Source organism: Lissotriton vulgaris, chromosome 4_1, assembly GCF_964263255.1.
Source record: "Lissotriton vulgaris chromosome 4_1, aLisVul1.2, whole genome shotgun sequence".
NCBI lineage: Eukaryota > Metazoa > Chordata > Amphibia > Caudata > Salamandridae > Lissotriton > Lissotriton vulgaris.
The window spans coordinates 1,002,280,675-1,002,291,646 of NC_141691.1; the positions used below are offsets into that span (position 1 = coordinate 1,002,280,675).

At 46.4% G+C, this 10,972-nt stretch overlaps 1 protein-coding gene across 1 annotated transcript in view; it reads right to left on the reverse strand.

Moving 5' to 3' along the window:
* The window catches only part of IRX4 (iroquois homeobox 4), a 105,614-nt gene extending 104,041 nt beyond the window's left edge, over positions 1–1,573 (reverse strand). The window contains exon 1 of the mRNA XM_086966892.1: positions 1,322–1,573. The gene's annotated coding sequence lies outside the window, so the exon portion shown is untranslated. The remainder of the gene's footprint in view (positions 1–1,321) is intronic.
* Between the last annotated feature and the right edge of the window lie 9,399 nt (positions 1,574–10,972).

Here is a 10,972-nt window from a genome sequence, read left to right on the forward strand (position 1 = left end):
ATTTCATTTGAATGTAAGACATACCAGAAGACACATAATTAGTACGCGTGAGGCATAGTTAAGTCAACATAGTGAGTTAAAAATTCACACTATACCTCAGCCTTTTTGGTACTTTATATTTAGCTTGTAAATATGTAACGCTATGTATAGTGCATACACGGTTTTTACCCAAATACTTTTTCTACCAAAACTTGCCCTCCTAAAGTGAGGCCTCGGCGATTTCAACATTTACAACTGCAGACAGCACACGTTGCTGTTCTAAACATGTATTCGAAGCCCGAGGCAGTCTAAACATGCAGGGACAACTCAGACACCTGGGATTTTGATAGCGCAATAAAGTGCAAACTCATCTTTGTGCCTAGAGGTGCACACTCGCGCTTTTGTCCCCTGCGCCATAGAAGCGATCGGAAATCCTGTGAGGTCAAAGAGTAGTACATCCTAAGGAGCAAGCAGGGGGGCTAACATGCAGAACACTCAGCCACCCGGCATTCCACCCCTAGTAGGTATGTAAGAAACTCTTAACTAGTGCAGGTAAAGGTCTCAGATGCTCAAGTCTAGGGACTTATATGCGCTATATTAAATACATAAATACATAAATACAAAACAAAGATACATAAATAAACAACATACACATTCGTGCTTTGTCCACAGAAGTTTTAAAAGCAGTGCTGAGGTGTGAATTAATGAATCCGACTTTGCTTTGGTATCCAGGTTCCCTCCCTGGTCCATCCCGAGTCAGACTATCTCCTGCTAACGCTGCCCCGTGGGAATCTGACCTAGAGCCCAGGCAGGGAATTTGCACTCTACGGCGATATGCTTACAGACTCTGTGACCCTCAATAATACATCTTTTATAATCAAAGATAACCCGACACCAACCCCCAGACTGTCCCCATGACTGGCTATCAAGGGTAACCCCAGCCTTAACTGCAGGCTTTTCAATCTCTCGGAAAGGCCATTACAGAACCCCTGACACTGTAACAACACCCCGACTCTGACCCTATACAGGATCGACCCGTCAGGAATCCCCCCACCCTCTGGAAGACATGTTTATAGACCCCCTACTCCACGACAGTCAGGAGACCATATGAGAGCCTGACCATGGCACTGCAGGGCGTTACTCTCTGAAAGCGGTACTTACAGAAACATTCGACCCCCATGTCCCCCTTTCTCTTCCCCCACCTGATCCACCGAAGCAAGGTCGGCTCTTCCTTTCAGAGACACAGCCCCTGCCCTCCCACTCTCCTCTCCACTTTCTTCTGAAACTCCCTCTACCACCGTCATCGCGCCCCTCACCCGGTGAACCCCAAATCTCCCCTCACCTGGGGTCCGCAGTCGTGCTCAGCTACTCCCTGTCGACACAGGACTGCCCATGGCCACACTCGGGCGCTGCTGGCGAGGGGCGGCTCGGGAGCGCTGCCTGAGACATGGCGCCGAACACCTGAGAGCGGGGGTAGTGCCTCGAGTCCCCCGGCGCAGCGCACGGTGACGTCGGACGGCGCAGCCCAGCGCGCGGCGGCTCTGCCTCTCCCGGACGCCTGGCGGCAGCGTCAGGCGCGCGCGTCAAACTTTGTGTCTCTGCAGGAGCAGACGCGCCTCAGAAGAAGCTCTTCAAATGACCAGAGAATGAATAGGTGGGAGACGGAGGGGGAGGGGGCAGCGCGCGCAGCGCTCCCCGCCAGCGCCACGGCTGCAAACAATAACTTTTATCGATTTCCAAAGGACGCAAATGACCTCCGTTTAACCTAATGATCTACGCGTTTATTAGAATTAACACTCATAATGAATAACAACACTCCAGTGGGGATTTCCAGCTTCGGGGACAGAACCCGTGTCAAGTCTGCCCGACCGTGTAGTCATTTATAGGTCTGTCAACCTCACTTTCTGGCCCTTTTCTGTTTGCCTTACTGTCTCTTAATCTGTCTATAACGTCGTTTCTCGTCTCTCTGTATGTCTCTCTTGTCTATCTGTTTTTAAATCTGCAGGTACCTGTCTCCATTCCTGTTTACTAAACTGTTTGTCCGATTGTCTATGTTTGTCCATCATTCTATCTGTCCACCCATGCCCTCTCCATTAGTCTGTATCTTTATCTGTCCTTCTGTTCGTCCTTCGAATCAATGCCTGTCTTTTTATATCCTACGTCCCTTACCACAAAATCCCCCCAAAAGAATACGTTAATGTACATGTCTGTGTAGTGGCTAACTCTACTTAGTATATTTTCCCCACCTCCTGCGAATTGACCGACAACCTGCCTCGATTATCCTCCAATCCCATCACAAACATCTTCTGTGACCAAGTGGATGCACCTTAGGCCATTATCTCCTCAACTAATCTGCCCCAGTCATTTAGTGATGGGTAACCACAATAGGTGTCCAGGCCTCTCGCTTTTCAAACTTTAGCCAAGGTAGATACGATTGTAAACTCCTTAACACTTACCACCCACAAACATTGTTTCCTCCACTTCAGCCCATCTTCTGCGTGCAACACAAGTCACCAGAATATTTTAGCCTACCATCCCCTGAAAAAAGAAGATCCCTAGATGCTGAGGAACACCACTGCTAAAGATATCCATAGCAGATTCAGAAACACTTGCAAAACTTAGTTTTATCTAGTGAATGTCCCCACCTTGAATGAAACACTCCTGACTGACTCAATCTGGTTTCCTCCTTCCTTGATGGACTGTAAACACTCTCATGAATATTACAGAAGAGATGTTCACCGTCAGAGACCAGGGTTAAACTAGTGCATTGATCGTTCTTAATATCTCAGCAAACTTTCTGCACCTTGACCAGAAAACTCTTCTCGATCCAGGACACCCACGTTTTTTTAAGGTCTGGTTACAGACAGCGTTAGCTTTGGCCTCGTCATCTTATCTCCCAAAATTACAATAAAAAGTGTAACAGGAGAGCAGGTTTTGGGTCAGTCCTGATCAGCGTTTGACTTTTAAGTGTTTTTCAAAGTCTGCCACTGCTAAGGTGGGCTGTGGATGACGGCCGTGGCATTTTGAGCATGGTTACATAATACCATTTGTATTTTCATTAAGTTTTGGTGTTGGGGCATTGATTAGTCCTTTGGGTGGACTGAAGGTGTAACATGTAGCTTGTACTTGAGATCACTGTGTCTTCTTTGACATTGATGTATTTACTTTGGTAACCAATGTGGTTTTAATAGCTGATTTATGGATTTTGTTTAAAAATAAATAAATCCTATTCGAAAGCTTTAGTCTGCCAAAGGTACCGTGTTTTCCAATGTGTTGTGCTTTCTATTGATTCACTTCACTATTGTGACAATATGTTGATTGATTAATAAGTTCTTATTTCTACAAAAAAAATATGTGCATGCACATAGGCTTGCATAAAGATACACAAAACATAGTGGCCCTCTGTCAACAATATCTACCATGGAAAAGTTTGCGGTTAAGGCTCCTTAAGTTGTCACCACCTGCAGCACAAACTTCATCCTCTGACTTTTTTCATAACACTATTCGTTGAGAATGCAGCGTAACTCTGCTAATTCAGTCTGTTCTACAGAGGGGCCCTGCTCACATTTTCCATTTTTTTTGTAGACCAAGACGTTGCTGCATTATCTGATTTTCATCCTGTGACAGCTGCAATACACACACACACACACGTGTGCACACACACTGGTAACAATTAATTCTCCTAACAAATATTCCAAACTATTGACTTTCCCAATGCTTGTTATATTTTTCAGGGGGTCGAGGCAGTATTAAATCGAAAATGTTACACATGGTAACTGCACAGGTAGTGACATCTCATTAAGTGGTGTCAGAAGAATTATCAGTGAGAAGGGTAAGCAACTATTATTTATAGTACTAGAAATCTATCTTTCTCTTAGACATACAACACCTCTCTCTAAAACACACCCACCTCTCACACGTCTCTCCCCACCCATTCTTGTGAAATGTCTGTCTACTCTGTCTCCCTCAATCTTTTCTATCATGTTTGATAGTTCTCTCTCTCCTGCCTGACTTTCACTCTGCTCCCGTTTTACCTTCAATATTCTCCCTCCACTGCTACACTCCCAGCACTATTTCGAACCCACCTTTTTACATTTGATCACTTACCCTTTTCGCACACACTTTCCTGTCCCATATCTTACTTTAACAAACTTTACTTTTTCATAATACTTTAGTTTCAGCTTCTTCTCCCGCAACTACTGATTTGCATCCTTTTAATTCTCACATTTCCTTCCTCACTCAATCTCCCTCACTCTCCATTTTAATCTTCCTGTCTCATACTTTATTTGTTTTGAAATATGTCAACCCTTTGTCACACCAGACTCTCATCCATCCTGCTTTCATACGTTCCTCTGTCACATTATAGTCTTTCCCACAATCTCCTTGCTTTTACTCTCTTAACTCAACACAGTTCACCCCTTCTCCTCCCCACTTTACTTTGCTTGAACACTTGTCTCTGCCACCCTTTTATCTTATAGCAGCCTTTTTCCTTACAACCATTTTCTCACACAATCCTTCCCTCACTCTCTTTTTATCTAAAACACGTGCATTTACTATTTTAGACTCCAAGTGCAAGTTGATTGATTTGTCACAAGGGCTATGTAATCAACATACGGTCGTTTCTGCATTAAAATTTGGATAACTTACAATTTTAAATTATTAAAAGGGTTCAAGTAGGTCCTCAATATGCATTAAGTTCATATATAGATTATATTTTTTTCAACTCATTCGCAGAAATCTGCACTAGGGGGACTCATATTGGCCCCAGATTGAGGATTATAGATGCACCCGTGCATGCACCCTAATGGTTTCTCATCTTGGTTTACATATTTACATGACCAATGTCTATGACTTACTACAAGCGGGATCTCCTGAACCCTGCAGGAGTCCACCATTTTTTGGGAGGGATTGCCTCACCCACAAATTGCTGTGGCATGCTTCATCATAGGTGGTCTATCCACACTAATGCAGGTGAATAGTGAATACCTCCTAGGTGGACTCAATTGTGGGTGTTCTTAGATAAATTGATACTGGATTAAAGCAGGTATCTATATGCTTCACAAAAATATATTAAGGTATAGCCTAGAGAGCACCCACTTTCCTGTCGCGTATCCTAGATATGATTAAAAATCACAAGGTTCGGATATCTGATGAAGATCAATAATTCATCTATTCGGTAAATGTTGCCTACATGTTTCGGCCGCATTAACTGCCCATGTGGGTATCCAACCTTCATCAGGGTTCCTACAATCGTTGCCTGTCTTTGCACCTTTCCCATGCAGGAACATAAGGCCTAATGCTCTCAAACCTGGTTCTTCCTTCTTCAAAAGCACCCTAACCTAGGGCAGGTTCAGAGCTGCTGGCCAGAATGGGTATTCACCCCTGCATTCACACAGTCATTGAGGTTAATATTCCACTGTCAAACCCATTGCATACCCCACCTATCAGTTACATAACCTCTTCTTCGTTCTCTTCCTGTTTCTCTTACAGTATTTCTAATCCATTCCTTTGTAGCGAATGCTTAATTTGTGCTGGTACTTGCAGGTGGTAAGCACCACAATTCATTTACTGGCACAAGGAGATATTTTTTTATCACCAGCCTTTGACAAAGAGTAAGAGAGCAAAAGACTAAATCTGAAAAAGAAAGGGTAAGAAAATATAGGAAAACAATGCCACAAAAAAAGAAAATCTTTTAAAGTCTACCTCTGAAAATCTTATATCCTAAAAGGGATACTTTAATTGAAATAACCTAAGCCAGCTAGAAGTCCACTCGAAGGTGAATTGGTCCAAACAGCTCGGCCAGAAACTTGGACACATATGAATCTTTAAAATGTGCCAGTTCACACTCATTCTTTAGTACAGGAGCCCAGGTAGCCCCCCAGATTTTGTATTTAGGGGCATTTATAGAGTACATTATAACCAGGAGTGTCAATGCACTAGCAAAGAGGGAGAGGAACTACAAGAGAGGAGACCAGACCCATCCATCATGGAAGGGAGAAAAGCCAGGTTTTCAACTGCTTGCGAAAGGCAGCATGGGAGGTAAGACTTGTAATGTGAGTAGGTAGCATATTCCACAGCTTGGCAGCGGCGATCTGAAAGGAATGACCGCCCCACCTGGCTTTTTGAAATCTAGGTATTTTCACCTCCCTAAAAGAGGCAAACCTCAGCTGTTTATTAAGAATATATCAGAGGAAGGCCATTCTCAGGTGCAATAGCAAGTGTTGACGGAGGGCAGTGTGAACTAGACAGAGGGCTTTGATGGTCACACGCTTCCTGGCAGGCAGCCAATGAAGGGACCAAATGTCCTAGCTGACCGACAGCCATTTTGAATGTCCAGGACTTGTCGAGCAGCAGCATTCTAAATTATCTGAAGTCCTTTTAGGGCAGGGGTACTCATAGTACGGCCCGCGGGCCACTGGCGGCCCGGCAAGCTTTCCCTGGCGGCCCGCAGACCGTCCAAACATCGTACCCGTGTTTTAATGTATATATATATTTTTAAGAGTGTCAGCAAAACCCCTGCGGCAGCGCGAGTCAAGAGACTGCTGCTCTGTGGGGGACGGCGATTCTGTGGAGCTGCAGGGGCCTACAAGGTGAACAAAGCCTCATTAACATGGGAATGGTCTTTTAAAGACCTGTCAATTGCTCGGGTGCGGCTGTGTGTGCCAAGCGCGAGCATCGTGAAGCGCGCACTTAGGGCCTGGCCCCCCGGCCCCCGCCCCTACCTCGTCTAGTCTTGTGGCAGCCGGTCAGCCCAACAGGGCGTGACGCACTTCCGGTGGGCAGAGGGCGGGGACTGGGGGACCTATTTAGGTTCCGGGGTCAGGGATCCCAGTCTCTTTTACCTCTGCGCCACCGGACCGGTCACTCCAAGAAGCGTCTCCCTTCCCTCTTTCCTGCCTTATTAAGTTTTAACTTGGGTTTTTTGGCTTAACTACTGCGTCCTGGTCCGGAGCTTTGCGGTTGGTCTGCCTTCACGGCTGCTTGGTGTCCGGCGGTCCCGGTAGTCCTACCTCATCTCCTCGACGTCGCGTTCCCGGTTCAGAGTGGTGTTTTTCGCAGTGAGTTTGTGGATGGCCCCTTGGGCCTTTGGTTGCGATCGGCACCTTGTTCTTGATGGGGCGTGAGGGCAGAGTTGACTGGGGTATTATCGTGTGTGGCACGGTGTTTGTGAGTCCTGGGATTGTGGATATTGCGGACCGGCATGCAGTGCAGGAGCTATACGTTTTTGGTGGTATCGGGGCGCTACAGTTGTAAGAGCTTGCGATGAGGCGCCGGGGGAATATAGCTTCCTGCAGGAGGGAAGCGTGTCCCCACGGGAGGGAAGTACATTGCTTTTTTAGAGGCCACTTCTTTGAAAATGATGTGCGGGTGCTGTGGGGCGCAGGGCATCTTATATATGGCAAAGGAAGCGGCTCGCGTTATATGCTCAGAACTTTGTGTTGATGCCATGCGTATGTATATAACATCGAGCAATTGTACACAAAGTTCATACCCTATGGTTACAAGTCGTAGATGGCTGCTCAAATATTTATATGGCAAGAACAATTGTTACGCGGCGGGGCATTTCTTACGTCATTACAATTCACCCATGGAAGGAAGAGTTCCGATAAGGCGGGAAACGTCCTTATTCTGTCTGCATAGTTCCTAAATTCCACGGACGGTTTATATCTTGCATGAGAGTTCTTATATGATATTTATAGTGCATGTCTAGTCAGTTCGTATATATGGCATGGATGATGCTTATATGCATAGGGCGTTCTAACTAGACGGAGAATAAAATTAAGTATAGGGAGTGGTTATGTGGCACGGGGAATGCTCGCAATTCTGTTGGGGTGTGTTTTATACGGCAAGAAAAACGCGTGCAGGTATAGGGAGTTCTTGTGTGACATGGAGATTAGTGTATCTATGGGGAATTGTTAAATGGCAAGGAGAATGTATAGGGACTCCTTATAGTATACAATGAGCGCTTGTATGGTATGGAGAATTCTTCTATGAGAGCGCACTCTTCCGACGAGCGGAGACGATGTTTACATCGCATGGATGCTTCTTATGCGGTAAAGAGAGTTTGTATATGGTGTAGACAGTGCTGGGGAAGGCGTTGCTATGCAGCGGGGGCAGCTCTTATAAGAGACGAGTTCTGAAATAGCTGGCACAGTTCGGACATGGCATGGCCCCTTCGTGTATTGCAACGCAGTTTCGTTTTGGTAACGCCGGTCCTTAAATTATACCGACTGTTCTTGTAGGACTATAAGGCGTTCTTGAATGGTGTGGACAGTTAATGTATGGGATGTCCAGTTCTTATATGATGTGAACATTTCGTATGTGGCATGGTCAGGTCATAGGATGTGAACAGTTTATATGCAGCACCGTCTGTTCCATATGCTGCGGGCAGTTCTATCACATATTCGGTTCATATATGATATATGCATGAGAATACCGACACGGTAGACTCAGCCGCCCATCCTTCTAGAGCCGGTAATTCCATTGAGCAATAGTATCATCTTTGATTTACAGCGTTACTGTTCGCGTGCTCTGGACTATTTACTTTTGGCATAATCAGTTGTTTTATTGCACTGTCAGTTCTTATATGGACAGCTCGCACACAGCGCTGGAAGCTCGTGGGATTAGGAGGTGTGTATACATGAATGATTCCCAGTCTTCGGCTATGTGACTGCTATGTGACATCGGGGCAGGGACCAAGTGTGGGTTTTTCCACAGCAAGTTATTTGTGACTGTAACAGTCAACTATTTATTCCGCTGCCAGATTTGATGCTGACTTCATCGGCCGATCGTCTCTAAGATAATGTAGAGTTGGGTTGGATGGTCGAAAATAGCAGCTGGGCCACGTGGTCACTTTTGCAACGTTTTTTGATAGCGATGGATTCTTATAAGGCTCAACAGCAGAATTGAGCAAACGTATAATTTTAGAACCGTCTGACTGGGATGTCTAAAATGTGGGTAAACAGCTGGCTGATCGTCGGGATAATGTCCATTAGCGCGCGCAGATACGAGTCCTTTAGGACGGTTAACAGAGCCTCTCCTGTGGACTGAGTCAGTGGAGGTGCCTTAATATGGGAGGGTAGAAACCACGGTGAATCTGAGTGTTGCGATTGATTGCCGGTTGCTGGGCACAAGACAAGGGTGCACGTGGCAGTGGCCCCGACCTAGGATGTGTGGAAGGGGGACAAACTGAAAATTAAATTGGTATGATGAGTAATAAGTACATCCAGAAGACGGTATATTATCGTATGTAGGAATGACAGTGAGTTTCATGGCAATGTTGCAGGCTCAACCGTATGGCTGTGGGGAATTTTGACATTAGCTCAATCTCATGGGCCTCACTACAGTGCCCTATCTGCGCTTCGTGCTCAACTTTGAGGAAGGAGTCCTGCTAAGAGTCATAGTGGGTTACCCTAAGATGGAGTCATGGTAAGAGCCGTAGTGGGTTACCCTATAGATGGAGTCATGATAAGACCTGTAGTGGGTTCCCCTAAGGGGGATTAATGGTAAGAGCCGTAGTGGATTCCCCTGAGGGAGAGTCATAGTAAGAGCCGTAGTGGGTTCCGGTAAGGGGGAGTCATGGTAAGAGCCGTAGTGGGTTCCGGTAAGGGGGAGTCATGGTAAGAGCGTAGTGTGGTTTTTCCTAAGGTATAATATGTTTGATGCGAGCCTCCTGAGCGCCTTCCTTTCTCTTCCAGTGCACCATAGCTAGGAAACTATCATATGATTCCCTCTCATCTTAGGACCCTGTCGTAACCTTTTCCCGATTCAGGCCCTTATGTGGGTATAAAATATCATTACCTAATATAGACATAGAAACCATTACCTTATTTGTGCAGGGCCTATGCAGGCCAGATACGGCAGGGCGGCTTCCAATTAGTTGCAAGAATCAAGGATGATTGGTTAGAGAAACCGGCCTTCAGCAATAGCCGACCCGCCAGTTGATGCGCTGGGTGATGCTGTCCTTTTTTCAGGGCGTGAAGTCCAGCTCCAGTGTTTCCGGTCCACCCTTGCGGGGGCCTTAGTAACATCAATTTCCAAAAGGGGGATACAGGACCCCCCCCTCCTGTTGAACCAAATGTACAGAGGGGATTAAACTCGCAGAGAATCCTAATCCTGGGTTAGGCGCTTGGCAAGAATGTACTAAACCCAAGCTACTCCTCACTTACTCCTTCTCTCGTACTAGACTTAGGTTAGGTTCTCCGGGGTGGGTGAAATTTAGAGGCTCCGGGAAGAACTTTTGGCCATCTGTTATCATGGCATATAGTTATGCTGTTTAAACAGCGGATGGCTTTGAGACCATATGATGCTTGACAGTATTACTTTGGCATACAGCTCTGATATACACTCATTGTAATTGGTAACCAGTATTGCAATTATAGCAGTACATACCCAATTCTTTGGTGACACAATTTAGTCCCTGACGTTAGGGAGGTCCTGAGAGCCCGACTGTGCCCGGTGGCCCGAATGCGGCCATACTTGGCCATGAGCCCAACGGGAATGGGACAGGCCCGGGTTGTACATGAGCTTGGCGACTGTGGAGTGCAGTACCATTGGAGGCTGTTTTGGGTTAGCATTAGCGGGACTGGGCCTAGCTAGGTGCGTTATGCAGAGGCAGGCTTAACAAACAGCGCAGTGGAATAGGTCTGGCACTGGTCGTCCAACAGTTAAAGGAAGCACATCGGGCCGGCATGGTTGGGACAAGAATGCTGATGATTTGCCATGGACCATGCTTGACTTTTCTATTTCTCTCCTGTTCAGGAGAAAGCCCGCAAAGGTGAAGGTGGCACGAAGAGCAATTGGCCAGGTTGTGCTCAGGGAAGGGCCGCTTGTGTCATGTTCTGCACCGAATGGTCCCCGGTGAGGTGATGCATCACAAGGATGGAGTGCAGTTATCAGCCATTGGGGGGCGGCCCAAGGAGGAATGGGCCAGGTTGTGCTCAGTGAAGGGCCGCTTGTGCCACATTCCGGACCGAATGGTCTCCAGGTGAGG